Source organism: Aythya ferina (genome assembly GCF_964211825.1).
Source record: "Aythya ferina genome assembly, chromosome: 11".
NCBI lineage: Eukaryota > Metazoa > Chordata > Aves > Anseriformes > Anatidae > Aythya > Aythya ferina.
In genome coordinates, this window is record NC_140307.1 from 1,131,511 (window position 1) to 1,147,434 (window position 15,924).

Here is a 15,924-nt window from a genome sequence, read left to right on the forward strand (position 1 = left end):
TGGAGCGGGCTGAAACCCTGCTGGTGGTGGCTCTTGTGCCACCCCATGGGAACGCTGTCCCCAAGGAGCCTTTTGGCCACGTGGCTTTTCCCATGCTGTCCCTCTGGTCCCTACAGGGCAGCACCAGGCGTTGGTGTCAGTGTAGGGAAGCCGTGCTGTGACGAACTGTGCCAAACTGCGCCGTGCCGCACCGTGCCCACCTCGGGCACCAAGAAGCCACCCTCAGGCTGGGCTCCCCAGGAGGGCAGCCACCCTCTCCGCCCCCCAGGTTATGGGGCGCCCCCTCCATTCTCCCCACAACCACATCCGAAGCTCTGGGGACAAAGCGGGGTGCCCGCAGCGAGCACACTTTGCGCCTGCAGCCGTCGGGTGCCGTGCGTCGCGCACGCGGTGCCGGGCAGGGCCGAGAGCCCCGTGTCCCCCCCCCTGCACCCCCGTGCGCTGCTGCGGCGCCTCGTGCCATCCCTCGGCGGCGGCTTCTCCGAACAGATGGCAGGAGGAGGCTCTGGGACACCGTCAGCTGTTGTTATCGCTAGCTGATGACACGGAGTGTAAATTCTGTTGGCACTACTCCCTTCGTCTGTTCTGCCTCTGCATCCCACCAGTTTTAATTACTGTAATTGAGTTATAATGAATGATTGTGCATTACCATTGTCTGTAATGTGGCAGGGAGTATTCTGTTCGTTACACACTCCATCTAACAACATGCCCCTCCTCGTTGCTTTGTTTATCTGGTTGAAGGGTGTCATCACTTCAAATGGCACAGATAAAACACTACTCAGAGTGGCTGCGTTTAGATGTTTATCGTTTTTCTGTTCTCAGGCACTGGTGCTTCACTGAATCCCGGTGGAAAACTGCAGAAACAGATAAAAACTAATTTGGCTTAATCCCTCTTAAAAAAAATAAATAAATAAAGGGAAGGGGAAAAAAAAAAAAAAAAAGCAAACCACCACAACAAAAACCCTGCAGGGCTTTGGCCCACTAAAAACACCTTTGGCACTGGTTGGCACCAGGGGTGGAGGCTCCCCTGGGGGGCTTGCCAAGGGCTCGGCTGCCGTGTGCTGGCTGTGCCCAGGCACCCAGCCCCGTGCCCGTGACCACCACCTCCATGGATTTTGGGGATGAAGCCATGATCAGCGGGCACAGGAGATGCTCACGCGTTCAACACCAAGCGCTCGAGCAGGGACCCTTTTAATCTTTGAGGCAGAGGCCAGGCCAATATCAATTTTTAAAGGCAGAGCTGTGTCCTGAGAGCGCCCATCGTGCTTTTTGGCCTCCCAGAGGATGAGAACTGGCTCATGTGCACCTCGGGTGCTTCCAGGCTGCGGCTGGCTTCGGAGAAAAAGCGTTGTGTGAGCACTTTTGTAAAAGGCTTGGCCCCATCTGCACACTGTCAGTAAAAGGCTGAGCTAAACAGCACGGTGTTATGAATAGTAGCATTTGGGAGTTTTAAACCTTTTTTTTTTTTCTTTTTTTCTTTTTTTTTTTTTTTTTTCCCAAGGTAAATTCCAGCAGGATCAACACTGCACAGGAATTGCCCCGGAGGAAGCTGGCTGCTCACCAACTCGCCTTGTAAAAAAAAGATTCATTATTACCGTTGAGCCGAGATGAAACAATTCTCTGGAATTAACTAGTCTAATTTTGACCAGCCGATGTTTTGCTACAATGGAAGTTGGGATTGTTACACATAAAAGCCGACCCCCCCAGCACCCCGGGGAGGGGGGGGGAGAAGATGGGCGAGATGATAACGCCGGCGGCGGGCAGGGTGCACGTGCACGCACGCACGCACCTGAAGGAGCCGTGCCCGGTGCCAAAATCCGTGCCAAAAACCCCGTGTGGCACCTGGGGTGGTCACCCCAAAGGGCTGGGCTCGGCCACGCTGCCCCCACACCACAGCATCCACGGGGATGGGGGCACGGGCACACCTGGGACACTAACGAGGCTGATGAGGAGAACCGCTGCGCCCGGCTGATAATTGGTATTTCGTGTGTGCGGGTCTGATAGCTTCTGCTGAGAGGTTAATTAATGGTTCATTTAGCCATTAGAGGCACTAAACAGGAGGGCACTGAAGGGCCTTGCTCACTTCGTGCTCACCTTTCCCCTCCCAGCAGGAGAACCCTGGACCCCCCAATATCACTCATACTGAGGACCAGACCCCTGCTGCAGGAGCAGGGCTGGTGGGGGTCCCCCCATCGCATCCCTGAGGACCTCAACCCCCTTTCCACACCTTGTGGGGTGGGCACAGACCCAGAGCATCCCCAGACACAGCCACTGTCATTCCCCAGGCAGCCCCCGCCAGGTCCAGGAGCTCTCGGCGAGGCACCCAAGCAGAGGGCCCCGCAGTTTCCCCGTGCTTTATGGCAGCACGGAGCAGCTGTGCTGTTCTCGAGGCATATTGAAGCGGTTTAATTACATTTTGACACTAAGAGCTGTTTTATTATCCCAATTTTTGTTGTGTAACTAGAACATGCAACGGATTGCAGAGGCATAATCCATTAATACTCACTTGTGAGGATTTGTAGCTCTGGACTCGTGGCCTTATACCTTACTCGCAGATAAATATATTATCCCCCTGAGCAGCCTATCTGGGGGAGGCAGCGGGCTCCAGCCTGCTGACAGATGTGGTATTTATGGATGCTCATTGCTCCAGGCAGGGACACGTCCTTGGAAAGGGGCTCGTGCCTCCGTCTCTGGTGCCCAGCAAGGACCGAGGTGGTTGTGGGGTGCCCCACAGTGGGTGCTCGCAGTGGGTCTGGCCTCTACAGGAGGTTCCTCGTCCTTGTGAGGGCTCAGCCTCCCATCATCAGGGTGAGGAGATGGGTGGATATGGCTTGGGAGCACAGGGATGGAAAGCTGGTCTTGTGTTGGCCACCCAAGCTCAGGAAAGGGATGGCATCTTCCATTGATGCCACTAAATTCATACGTGTTATATTTCCCTGATGGTTTGGATATTAAAAACCCATGTAAAGGTGCAAAACTTCAAGGCAGGGCAGAGTGCACCTTCCTCGAGGCATGGAGCAGGCAGCTCCAGGGCTGTGAGCCCTGCCTGGCCCTGGAGGAGCAGCAGGAGCCAGAAGGGGCAAAGCACAAAATGCAAAACCTCCCCCCGGAGAGGTGCACAGAGCACGCCGGCAGCTCCCAGCTCGGCTTCTGCCACAGCAGGAGGGTGGCCACCCTCTGTGGAGCATAAAAGAGGCAGAAAACTGCAAATCTGGGGTTTGGAGGTGCAGTCAGTAACCCGCTGACCTTGCCAGGCTGGGGGTCTCTGCTCCTCCCCAGAGCACCTCGCTGCCCGCACCCCGGCACCGAGCTGCAGGGAGATTTCTCTCTCCCGTGATAAATAACTTGCAGGGAGCAGGAGCCATCTGAACCGAAAAGCAATCATCCCAGCTAATAAACCGCTCAGGAGCTCTCCTGAGCCGTAAAAACCCTGCCTGCTGCTTTCGGAGGGTGGGGAGCGAAGGCAGGAGCAGCCCAAGGCTGCACACACTTCTCGCAGCAGGAGCAGGGACTGCTTCATCTGTGGGTCTTCATCCACCCCACTGCGCCCCTGCTGAGTCCCAAAGGGCCCCATCCTGGTGCAAAATTCAGGTGGGAGAGGCCGTGGTGCTGCTCCACATGTTCACATCATTTCTCCCTTTGCATCTCTTCCCTGCAGCCCCCAGTGCCCCAATAATCCCCCAAAATCCCCCAGCACAGGAGCACGGCCCCGCACACTGGCAGCCGGGGTTATCCCAACCCTGCCCCGGGGACCCCAGGGACCCCCAGGCCGGTGCGAGGACCTCTCCCTGCTTCGCCTGCCGCTCTCTGAACCAAGTTACTTTCCTCCTCCCCTTTCCCAGCACTTAACCTCGTGATCCTCTCTCTTTGAGCACACACAATTTTGGCACACAGCTCCGCGGACCACCCTCAAAAGCAAATCTCTTTAATTTATGGAGAGACTCGGCTTAAAAACGCGAGGATTTCCCCCCCTCCTCTGTCCTTCGCGTTTTGTCCTGACTGTAAATTCTTTAACGACAGTTTAGAAAACATGAGCAAATCATCGGTGACGTTTTTATAACCTGCCTAATACTTTAAATAAAAGGTTCCCCAGAAGTGCATGGCAGGAGCTGATGAGGGCGATCTGCGGGGACAAACGTGCCGAGCACCGGGGGCCCTGCACTCATGGTCCTGCCACAGAGCCCAGCCCCACAGACCCCAAATCCACATTTCCAATCCCCCACCTGTGCCGTGTGCCAGGAGCAGCCCAGCTGCGTGTCCGGGATGGGAAGGGCATCGGAAACCGCAGGGATCTGGTACAAAGCCCGCCTGGAAATAAGAACACGAGCAGGGATTTTCTTTTGAAGATGCTCATGTGTTTTATTTCTAGACATGGCAGTTTCAAGAAGAAATTTAGCCTTTGCATTTACATTTTTCCCCCAATTTTTAAAATTAAAAACTGTGTGAGATTCCAAAGGTTAATCGGAGGGCTAAATAGAGCACTGTGCTTGCTTCCTCCTAGCTGGCACCGCGCTCAGCAGCCCAGCTGTGCTGTTCAAACAGGTCAGCCTCCTGGAGAGGTGTTTTGACCTGCCCTGGTCCTTCAGGTAGGTTTTTTTTTTTTAATTATTATTTTAATTTTTTTTGGTGGAAATGCACACAGTCTGCACCAAGACTCACCCACCCCTTCCTCCCCATGCACCATCCCCTTCACCCTGCGCATCACCCACCGACCCCAGGAGCGATTCCCGTCGTTCCTCCAGGTCCCTGGTGGCCGTATCCCAAATCCCCAGCACCCACACATGGGGGTCCCGCTGGAAACCCCGGTGTACCCCGGGGGAGCAGCCCTGCAGCAGCCCCTCCACGTGCCGCTGGGCTTTGCGCCGCTCTGCGCCCTGGCGTTGGGTGACATTGAGGAACACGCAGCCTCCACGGTTATGATTAGTCACCAAACTCGTAATCTCATCAAAGAGATATCACAAGAGCTTGACAGGGGCTGTTTCCCATAAATCCACGCTGATTGGCATTAATTGCACTGTCCTCTTCTGATTCTCTATTAATTGAGTCCCGTATCAGCTGCTCCATTATTTTTCCCGGGATCGATGTCAGGCTGACAGCCCTGTAATTACCTGGGTCATCTTGTTTGCCCTTTTAAAATACCAGCACAACATTAGCTTTCTCCCAGCCCTCTGGAACCACCCCGGCGTTCAAAGACTTATTGAAAATCAACATTAATGGCCCGACCGTTCTCCTTGACCAGATGTTTTAAAACTCCTCGGAGCAGCTTAACCAGACCCGCTGATTTCCAAACACCCGCGGGCAGCAAGTGCCCAACGCCCGTGCGAGCAGGGGCTCCTTCATCACCAACCACTGCTCCCAGCCCTCGCTTCCCCATCACCACAGAGCAGGAGCACATCACCACGACGTCCTGCTCCAAGCAGCTCTTCTCAGCCTTACCTCCGCCAGCCTCCACTATTCCTTCGGTTTGGGTTCCCCGGCTCCTTCCCCAGCTCCCGGTGCCACCAGCACCCTCTCAGGGACACCCAGCACAACAAGAGAAGGGTTACTGCCCATCCTCCAAACACCCAGGGCCTGGGGAGGGGGAATTTCTCCGCCACGCTGTGATAACATTCACCCGATAACACTCATCCATCTTCATTAGGCGCAGGAAGCGCGGGGAAGGAGCAGGAGCAGCGGTGCGGCCCGACACGGGCCCTTTTCAAGGATCATTGTGCCCTTCCTGCAGGTAATGGAGATGAATGCAAATCGCCCTTAATGCCTGTAAGTCATCCCCGCCACACTTACCATCTCCTTTCCACCAGGAGAGCACCCAGGGGTGAGCGTGGGCAGCCCCCCGCAGGGTTTCATTGGCACCCACCGCACAGGATGGGTGCTGAGCTCCACCCTGGCACTGCTGGACTCGCTGTACACTCCTCAGCAGATATTTACTCACGCCACCAGGCCACGGTGACCCCATAAATCCCGGCCAGCCCAGCAAACACAATGAGCAATTGTTATTTAAGAGCACGGATGGCGTTTGAACCGTCACCCAACCTGCCCCGGCAGGAGGCTGGGGCTGTGCCACCTCCCCTTCCAGGGACATCACCTTCCTGCAGCCCAGTCTGGTGGTAATTATACCTAGGCACAGCTCTTCTTAATTGACTGCTAATGGCTAGCCACCTGAGGACAGCGTTATATTAAGAAGGTTAATTGGGATGGGCCAGGCACATGCTTTGGGGAGTGCAGAGCACTGAGGGACTCACCTGGCCCATGGGTGCCCACACCTGCCTCACTGGGACTTGTTTCTCTAGGCTTCCCCACTGACCCTTCCCAAATTCATTAAAATAAAATAAATATGTGCCCTTTGGCGTGAGCCTGATGAAAATGTGTTTGGTAAAGGGGGAACTCACCCAGGGTGTTCCTCTTGCTGCTGAGGGATGGCACCAGCACCCTGGGGCGCAGCGCTCACCCGCAGCTCCTGGCCACTGAGCCATGGGCAGAGGATGCCACGCCAGGTGCTCCTGGCTTTGCATGGAGCGGGGATGGCTTTTTGGGGAGAATATTTGGAAAAGCACCACACAAACAAACAAGAAGGCACCAGGAAAGCACCAAAAGCCAGGGCATGGGGAGCGGTTACCAACAAGGGACCTCTTCCAGCTTCCCCGGGGAGGGAAGTCCCCAGGGAGGGATGGTGCCAGCAGCCCCCAACCCGAACCTCACCCACCATGGCTTTGAAAGGGATGCTGCAGCTCTCGCACCACCTTGTCCCCAGCACAGAAATCTCTGATGGGCAATGCCCAGGCTGATGGGGTCTGAAGGTGTTGGCGTAGCCGGCCCCTGTCCACCACCGCGGAGCAACCAGCAGCATCTCAACAACCAGATGTGTCACTGAGACCGAGGGACAAACCAGTGTTTGCGCCCAAGGCGAGACAAAGGGCAATCTGTTGGGCTCCCGAGCTGACAGACGAGGGCTGTGTTCTCCCTGCTCGCATTTTATCTCTGCGCACCAGCTCTTCTAACTGCTGGGAGAAGAACAAAAGTGTGCGCAGCAAAGGAAAGAAAATATTTATGCAGCCAAGCGCAGCATCACCGCTGCTGGGAGGAAGAAGGGGAAGGAAAAATGTGAGCGTGCTGCCGTGCAGGGCTCAGCCTCGTGTGCTCGCAGCCCCAGCACCGCACCAATGGTGCTGGGATGGGGCTGGCATCCCCCGAGCTCCCTCCCGGAGCAGCGGCGTGAAAGGAGCAGCAGGGCCCTGAATGCGCGTCCACGGCCACGTGAAAATGGATTCCAGCACTACTTGGAGCCCGAGCCCATTATTCCTGAAAGCAGCTGGATTGCAGCAGGGCTTGATGCAAGGCTGCCGCAAAGAGGTTACCTCCTCCCTGTGGGATTTTATTTATTTATTTATTTTTATTTTTATTTTTTTTTGTGGTAAAAGGCGAGCCATTTTGTAACCTCACCTTGGGTGTTTTATTCTCCAAAGAAAGCTTGAACTGCAGGAATGTCAAACGAGGCTAAGTAGTTGCCCTAGCATCACCGTCAGACAAAAGCCGACACTTTCTGGCATTAAATTGCTAAGAGACAGTCAAGGACTCTTCAATGCGGCTGCAAATTGTGTGACCAAGCTGGAAAAACACAAGCCACAAGATATTCTTGGCCTGAACGCACCCATAATCAGATGAAACCATAATGGTGCGCAGACACCAGTCCCTCGTTTTCAGCGTGGTGAAATGCCTGCCGAAACGCCTGGCTTGGCCCATGGGCTGGCTTCCACGGCTCAGTGCTGGGCTGAGGTGGGGTGCCAGGAGGTGTTGGGGTGCCCGGAGGTGCTGGGGTGCTCAGCAGGTGCTGGGTGTTGGGGTGCCCACAGTGCCAAGGTGCTGGGTAGGTGGTGGGGTGCCTGCGGTGCCAGGGTGCCCGGTAGGCAGTGGGGTGCCCTCAGTGCCAGGGTGCTCAGCAGGTTTCGGGGTGCTCAGCAGGTTTCGGGGTGCTCAGCAGGTTTTGGGGTGCTCAGCAGGTTTTGGGGTGCCCATTGGGGGCCAGGCAAGGTGGGTACAGGCACCCCGAGCATCTCCGCCGGGGTGGCTGCGTGGCGGTGCCCGGCCGCCCCTTGTCGGCGCCGAAATGTTTCGGAATCAGGCATTTAATGAGAACAAAAGAAATTAATTGGTGGTTTAGGCCTAATGAGACTGCTGTGCAAATTAACAGTCCTCATCAGCAGAAACAAACAGAGTCCTTAAATGAATTGCTGCGGAGCATTACACTGAGTAAGCTTTTGCCGGGATGATAAATAGCGGGTCAGGAGGGACCATCTGTGCTCCCCCTCCCCGGCACAGGCAGGGAGCGGGGAATGAGGCTTAGGGAGAAAAATAGATCTCAATAAAGCATAAATTCTCCGTTTTATTCATCCAGGCCCAGCTTGACACCACCATCTTACGAGCGAGATAAAGAAGAAAACCACTTGCATTTGCATCTGAAAAGAGCAAGACTGCGGCCCCTCCACTCGCGAAGCCAAAGAGTTCTGATTTCAAGGGATATTTAGCCCCTATTCAGGCGGGCACAAAAGCCGGGCCCCCGGCACGGCAGCGGCAGGGCCGGCTGATTGCGCTGCAGACAGAAGCCCTGTATATCTGTCACACAACCCATTTGTTCCCTCTGTTTACTTAAGACGTTCTTCAATTCCCAGCGAGGATTTGTATTTCTGGGTTGGTTTACTTACGCTCGTACGCTGAAAAAAAAAAAAAAAAAAAAATCTGTCTGATCTTTAATAATCAAAGTAATTAGAATAATCCTTTCAGGGCTGAATGAAGGATTATTTCTTCATGTCATTTTAGTTTCATCCTCATTTGGGCTCATAAAATGTGGAAAAAGCACTTCAAAAGCCCCACTGTAGTCCCCGGCCCTTGATGCTCTTGAAAATTCCCACCCAGACGCCTGCCAAGCCCTGCGTTCTCAGGGAAATTTCCAGGCCCTTGCGTGTTTGTCTAAAGCAAATTTATTTATTTCAGCGGTGGTCAAATAAACACTGGGTCCGCTGAGATTTGTGGATCGTTTGTTGTTTCGCTGTCTTGGGCAGATAAGGAAACCTTTGATGAAGTGAAGGGACTTTGTGTGTCTAATCTGGGCCCAGCAGCTACACGCAGCGATTGTAAAATGCTGCGGTGTCTGCAGGGAACAGTAATTACATAGGAGGATTAAAAGGTCCTAAACCTCACCTATATTTCACTTTTGTAAACTAGCGAGGAACAAAGAATTCTTGGCTTGCCAAGAGGAAAGAATAATTGACACAATTCGCAGACGCTGGATTATTATAATGTAAATAAACGAATGGAAGAGGACAAAACTAATTTAGGCCTTAAACTTTTCATCTGGCGTTTAACAAGGGGGATAAACACAGCTTTTAAAAGCGGTGTCACAAACCCCGCAGCCCCCTCCCCGTTTCGCCCCACCGGCCGCCCCCTCCCAGCCGCGCTGCTGCTCGGGGGGCACAGCCCCAAAAGAGGGGCTGGGGGGCTGCCAGGGGGTGGGGGCTGCCAGGGGGTGGGGGGCATGGCCCTGTGCCACTTTATGCTGATTTAAAACCTTGGGGGCCGCTCTCCAGCCTTGTGCCCCCCACTGCAGCCGTGGTCCCTGCTGTGTGCACCATGGAGGCTGCGGGGATGAGCCCCATGGAGGCTGAAGGGTTGAGCCCCATGGAGGCTGCAGAGAAGAGCCCCAAGAAGCTGCCAGGACGAGCCCCGTGGCGTGCAGAGGCAGGGAGCTGCCGTTTTTCTTCCTGCCCCGTGACCTTGGGCCCTCACCTACTCGTGCACGCGTCCAGAGGCGCTGCGTGGGAAAATCCAGCACGCCGCTGGCCTTGCTTTTGCGCTCAGCTGGCCGTGCCTTCCTGCTTTTGAAAAGCAGAAGCTGAGTTTTAACAAATGCTAGCCTTCTCGTCAAAGAAACACGCTCTCTCCCCCCCCCTATTTTCCAATTGCCACGTGAAACATAATGAATCGGTGTTTATGAAATGCTAAGTGGCACGGGCGTGCAAATAGCCAGCAAGCAGCCACGGCGCTACTCCTGCTTTAAGACAGCAGATACCTAAGCATAATGTGCAGAGAATTACACAAAAACAGGGCCAAAAAAAAAAATAAAAATAAAAGGAAAAAAAAAGACACGTTCATTCTTGCCAGCTCGACTCCTGATTTCGGCTAATGAAAAGCACGCGGGCTCCATCCGAGGATGCTCAGGCCAAACCCCAGAAGCCGTTTGCAGCAGGCTCCTCGCCTCCTGCCAGCCAGCCCGGGGCACCAAAAACAGGGCTGGAAAACCGAGAAGAGCACAAATCTGCACAGCGTGTGTGTGAGAGCAGCGTGCACGCGCGTGTGCATGTGAGCGTGAGCGTGCACAGGGATGTGAGCGCTCCCCAGGGGCTGAGCCGCTCTCCGGCTCCTTCGCCCGGGTGCTCGGGGTTGCTACGGGCAGGGGGAAACACTCCGGGCTCGGGGCTTTAAATTATGAACAATTATCAGCGGGAAAATGACAAGAATGAGAAAATTAACAAAGAGCTCAATACATTCGGCTAAATGACTAACATAAATGCATTCCTATTAGGCAGTCAATATTGGGCTGGCAGCTCCTGTCTGTGCCTATTTCTCATTAGACAAAGCCTTGACCTTGACCTCATTGTCCTGTTTGCTGGGAGACAGAATCCCATAACAACTCGTTTGGCGAATGTATTGGACCAGTAATCCATAAATATTGATTCATTGTTTGCAGTGTAATTTAAATGTCAGTTATAAGCCCAGGGCAGATAAAGATCTGTATCAACAATAAAACTGGATAGAGGCTATAAATCCCCCGGGGCAGCCTGGGTTAAAATGGATATGCAACGCAGGCATCCTCTAAAAGAAAAAGTGAAAATGAAATGAAGAAAAAAAAATAAAAAAAAAAGAAAGCCACATTTCCTGTACATTAAAAGGAAGGAAGATATTGATTATCTGGGCAACCAGCGTGGTTTTGCAAACCCCAGATTGCTTGGAACTGATCCTGCGAGCACACCCCTGCGGCTCCTTTGCCCCTTGCATGCTCCCTGCAGGATATTCCAGTCCTGCCCTGCACCAGCCGTGTTCCCAGCCTCTGCTGCATCCCTGCAGCCCCCTCCTCTTCCTCACCCCATGCCTGGAGGCTGCTCAAGGGTGCCCAGGGTGTGGGACCGTAGCAGCTCAGCACCACCACAGCTCGGGCGTGCAGCATCACCCAGGGGCGTGGGGCACCCGCTCAGTGCCACTCCCCACCACTGGGCAAATGTGCACGTTTGCAGCTAAATTTGGCTGAACACCGAGCAGTGCTCACTAAAACACCGGGGTGAAGCGATGGCTGTGCTTTGCCCTGGCAGATCCTTCTCCTTCTGTGCTGTTCCACTTCTTCTAAACATTTAATTGCACCTCAGCTATCCCTCGTTAAGGCTGCATGCTGTGTTCTTCACCTCCCCAAAGCCTGTCCAGCTCTGCCTCTGATCCCAAATTGTCCCCAAATTGGGGACCCAACAGCTCAGCCCTGCTGCCCACCGGTGCTGGGGGGTTTGTGGGTTTGTCAGGAGAGGAAAAACCTTTCGTGGGCTGCTCCCAGCCATAAATACAGCACCTTTCCCCCGTGGAGGTTGTGATTTTGGTTGGGAACCATGCTTGGCAGCTCAGGAAGGGAAAGGTGGCTGCTGCGAGCGCCCAAACCAGGGATGGGGACTTGAGGAAAGCCGGGCGAGGAAGGGAGAGCTCCAGAAGAGCAATCATATAGGGTTATGTTTGCTTAAGAATTACTCTCTGGCCACATAACCGCTTTTGCAGCCGCTCGCTTTGCAGCTTTACCTTCCACATTTGTAATTTTCTCCAAGAAGGAACCCAGCTCTCGCCATGCACCGCTTAAAATGCCCCTTTTGTACTCGCTGTGTTTGCAAGACTCTCATAACAAGAATAGCCGGGTTTCATCTTTTTATATTGGGCCCGTTGGCAAGTCACAGGCTATGCATAAAAACATTTTTGCAGCCGTCTTTTTGTCTCCTGGAAATGAGACACAAATTCTTGGCTCTCCCTTTCAATACAGCCTTCTTTCTGCAAATGTATGTAAACTTGCAGCTCAAAACCATTATGTATTCAGGTATGAATAGATAGCAATTTGAAATGTTTCTTTTGCTGTAGACAGAACTTCACATTTTCTCCCACCGGTATTGTTTTTATGCAATACACTACAGGTTTATTTATTTATTTATTTTACTTTAAGCAACAGCCATTTAAATTTTTTTATAGTCTAATATCTCTGTGAGGCAGCCTCAGACACCGAGCTCATTATTTATTGAGATCTATCAGTGACTTTAAAAGAAATCTTTTATATCACATTTGCAGCGTGGTAATCTCCTTAGTCTGTTTGACAGGAAGAGAAACCACAGTGCATAAACTCCGGTGCTGCCTCTGAACACGGGTTAAATGAAATACACTTTTTGTGGGTTGTTGGAGGGGAAAGTCCCAGAGATTAACCAGCCCCATGGGATCCGTGCTCACCTGGATGGATGCCGGCGGCAGCAGGGATGCTAACGGGGCTTAAATCTCCTACCTCTGATAACCAAAACTCAGAGCCTGTTCCTTTCCATCTCCTAGACAGTAAAAAGAAATCTTTCTTCACCTCCTTCCTCAGCTTTCTCTGATGGAAGTGGCAAAACTTTCTGTGTAAAGACACAGAGTCAACGTGGGATGAAGGGAAGACGTTTGGGCACAGCGGTCCTGTCTCCATCCACGCAGCCGGGTGGCAAAGCCACCCCAAAAAAACTGGAGCAGGAGGGAGCTGGACCACAAACACAGCCCTTCGACCCCATGGCCGCAGGCTTGGCCTAACCCTCAGCCAGAACACCGAAGGATTTTCCCCCAAATGAGCTTTTCTGCCTCCTAGCGAGTCCCTCCGGCATGGGGCTGCGCTCCCGGCAGCAGAAACGCACTGATAATGGCAAAAAGCTGCGAACAGCCCTGCGCAGAGGCTCGGGTCCTGCTCTGAGGTGTGCCTCGCAGTTCCTCCTCTGGAATTAATATAAACCTCCCCTGCAAGTTTCATTAGCATCCAGTTTAATACGACGCCACCGGAGGCTCGAGCAGGACGGCACCGAGCGCGCTGCCGAAGGGCGCGGGCAGCGGACGCGACCTTTTAATGTGGCATTGAGGTATGCACGCTCTAATCTTATTAGGCTTAGGGGCTTGAAGTTTAGAAGTTTAATTCAAACCCACATTATTATGACTTACCCTTTATGCTCCCCTTACGATGATTAATCCATGAAAATAAAATAGTTAAAAAAAAAAAAAAAAAAAAAAAGTCCCTCCCCCTCTTAAGTTTGCAGGACACAAAAGAGGCAATAATCCATCTTCTGGAATAATTTAAAGTGGGTCTGCAGAGAGACTTTGCTCGGCTGCTGGGGCAGACCAGAAGGACGCGGGGGAACCGTGGCTGGCTGTAACCTTTGAATTCAGGGAGTTACATTTTAATCCCCTATTTGAATAATGTGACCGAAAGGCCTCTTCTGTTAAAAAAATATAGAGCAACAAAACGCCAAACCCAACCTGGAGCTGGTTAGGCGGCTGGCCAAAAAGGTTCAGGGTTTAATGGAGAGTTCTCACAGATGGGAGCCAAATTTAGCACGATTTGGGGCCCTGACCCGTGCAGGAACGCGTGCTCCTGCAGCTCCCCGTGCACAGCACCACTGCACCCCGGCGTGCAGGATTAGGATGGTTTGGGGAGCCCGGGGCAGGAGGTGGGTGGGGGAGGCTCGTGGTGCCTTTCAGGAGTTAAACCAGATCCAACGTGGAGAAGAACAGGAAGAATTGAAGCCCTGGGAGGGGTAAGGGCAGCCTCTGGGGGAGCAGCTCCCTGCATCCCTGCTGGACGTGCACGGGACTGGTGCTTGGGAAGGGGACGCGTAAAGGCCACGGGGTGGCTGTTTTTTGTGAAAGTGAGCAAACAGCGCCCGTGGCGAGCAGCAGTCAGGGAAATCAGCAAAGCCCTCGGTCTCTTCCCCTGTTGCAGCCGCTGCACCTTGGCTCCAGCCCCTGTAAATCCTATTAGTGGTGTGTTAATTACCGTGTGGAGCTCCCAGCAGCGAGCAGCACACCGCACCCTGGGACTGGAAGCGCCACATCCTCGGTGATGACCCCCCCTGGTCCCAACGCTGCTCTCCCCTCCTTTTCCCAATGGTCTGGGACTCTGAGGAGCAACGTGGGGCTCCCGTGCACCACCTGGGGAAAAAAAAATAAAAGATTTTCTCATCCTGAGCATTAATATACCCTGGCTTTGGGATGATGAGATTGCAGACGTTAGGGAACCTCCAGGAGAGACGCCAGGCGATTGCTGAGCACCACGCTCCAGTACCTGAGAACAGCAGTCCCCCCGCATCTTAATCCAGTATTATTTATCTAGTGTCAGCTCCTCAAACATGCTCTGGAGGATGCTGAAGGTGTACAGCTCGCAGGGCTGCTCTCCCTGACAACTACCAGCTCCTGTATCGAGTCGTGGGGATGCCGAAGGCGCGCTAAGTGGAGGAGACACTCCACATAAATGCATCCCGATGCTTCAGCTGGGGGCCTGGCAGAGCCACCGTGAGTTTTCCTGAGCTGTGTACCAGCCCAGCTGTGGAAGCCCATCCCCAAAGCTTGCTTCTCCATGCACAAAGCCAGCAGATGATTCCCAGGGAGAGGAGGCCATCGCTCGGTGCCCAAGCAGCTCAGAAAGCCCATGGGGCCAGCGGAGAAGAGGATTTTCCCCTCAGGCTGAGTTCAAAGCAGGTCACTGCCCCGATTCCTTCTCTGCTTTACCCCAAATACAGATGGCTCCTCTGGGACAAGGGAAGGACCCTCATGGGGTGGGAGCAGCCCTGCAAAAAGGGAAAAGCTGAGGTCAGTTGCGAGCTGATGGCAGCTATGTGAGCCCCCCGCAGAAGATATCCCCTTCTGTGCTGCTGAACTTTGGGGAACCTGGTCTTTGGGGGGGTCTCCTTGGGGCAAAGCTCCCCCCGTGTCCCCAGCCCTGCTCCCCACCCCACACAGCCCCCGCCAGAGCCGGCCCCGCCGCGGGTGCAGCTCCCCTTGATGTCGGAGCCAGCGGGCCGGGTGCCCGCCTATCGAGCGGCAGGATTTGGCCCCATATGTTTTTCCTCTGCCTTAATTTACATTCCAGGAATGGATCAAAAAACCAAATAAAACGGCGAGGCGATGCCAGCTCATACATCTGCCTTTGGAAGCCCTCAGCTGTGGCCGCTAATGTTGCCTAATCCTGGCCAGACAGCGCAGCTGAGGAGCTCGGCAGTGGCCGCGGGCAGCGGTCCCTGCCCAGCGCTCGCGGGACGAGGTCTCTGCAGAAACCCTCCCCTCTCCAGTAACGCACCGAAGGCATCCACACGCGGGCACGGGGCTCACATCTGGAACCTGCAAAGGGGAGAAGCTCGGGACAGCTGCCACGCTGCTCTAATTGCCATGAGGTGATGGCACCGGGTCCCACCAAGGGCCAGCATCATCCGGAGCCCACCCTGGCGAGCACTCAGCCCCAAGCTGGGTCATTTCTGCAGCGAGTTCACGGGGAGGTCGTGTTCCCCCTGTGTTTTGGAAGCGCTTCAATGTCAGCCAACGTGTTCTGCTTTGATCAACAAACTGCACAGGCACCGGAGCTGATGGTAATAGAAAACAAATTGAGCCAGGCTGGAAATGTTTAAAAGGAAACACGGAGCAAGCGGGAGCCAAGAAGCAGAGCCCGGCGCACCCCGTGCTACACGCAGCAGCGTTTCGCCCCACACCTCGGGACATTAAACACCGGCGGAGCCGCCGAGAGCAGCCCTGCCACCCGCACCCACTGCCAGCTCTGGTGTGGTGCAAACAGGGAGAATGAGCTTTATTTTGGGGCTGCTGCTTCTGCCCTGCCTGCTCTTCCTTCGA

At 54.0% G+C, this 15,924-nt stretch overlaps 1 long non-coding RNA gene across 1 annotated transcript; it reads right to left on the bottom strand.

The window, feature by feature from the left end:
- Nucleotides 1-4,333: 4,333 nt before the first annotated feature.
- On the bottom strand, nt 4,334-7,754 carry LOC311442740. The gene is made up of 2 exons (XR_014696817.1): nt 5,858-7,754; nt 4,334-5,719 (listed from the first exon to the last, which is right to left on the bottom strand). It is a non-coding gene; the product is annotated as an uncharacterized lncRNA (long non-coding RNA).
- Nucleotides 7,755-15,924: the final 8,170 nt, after the last annotated feature.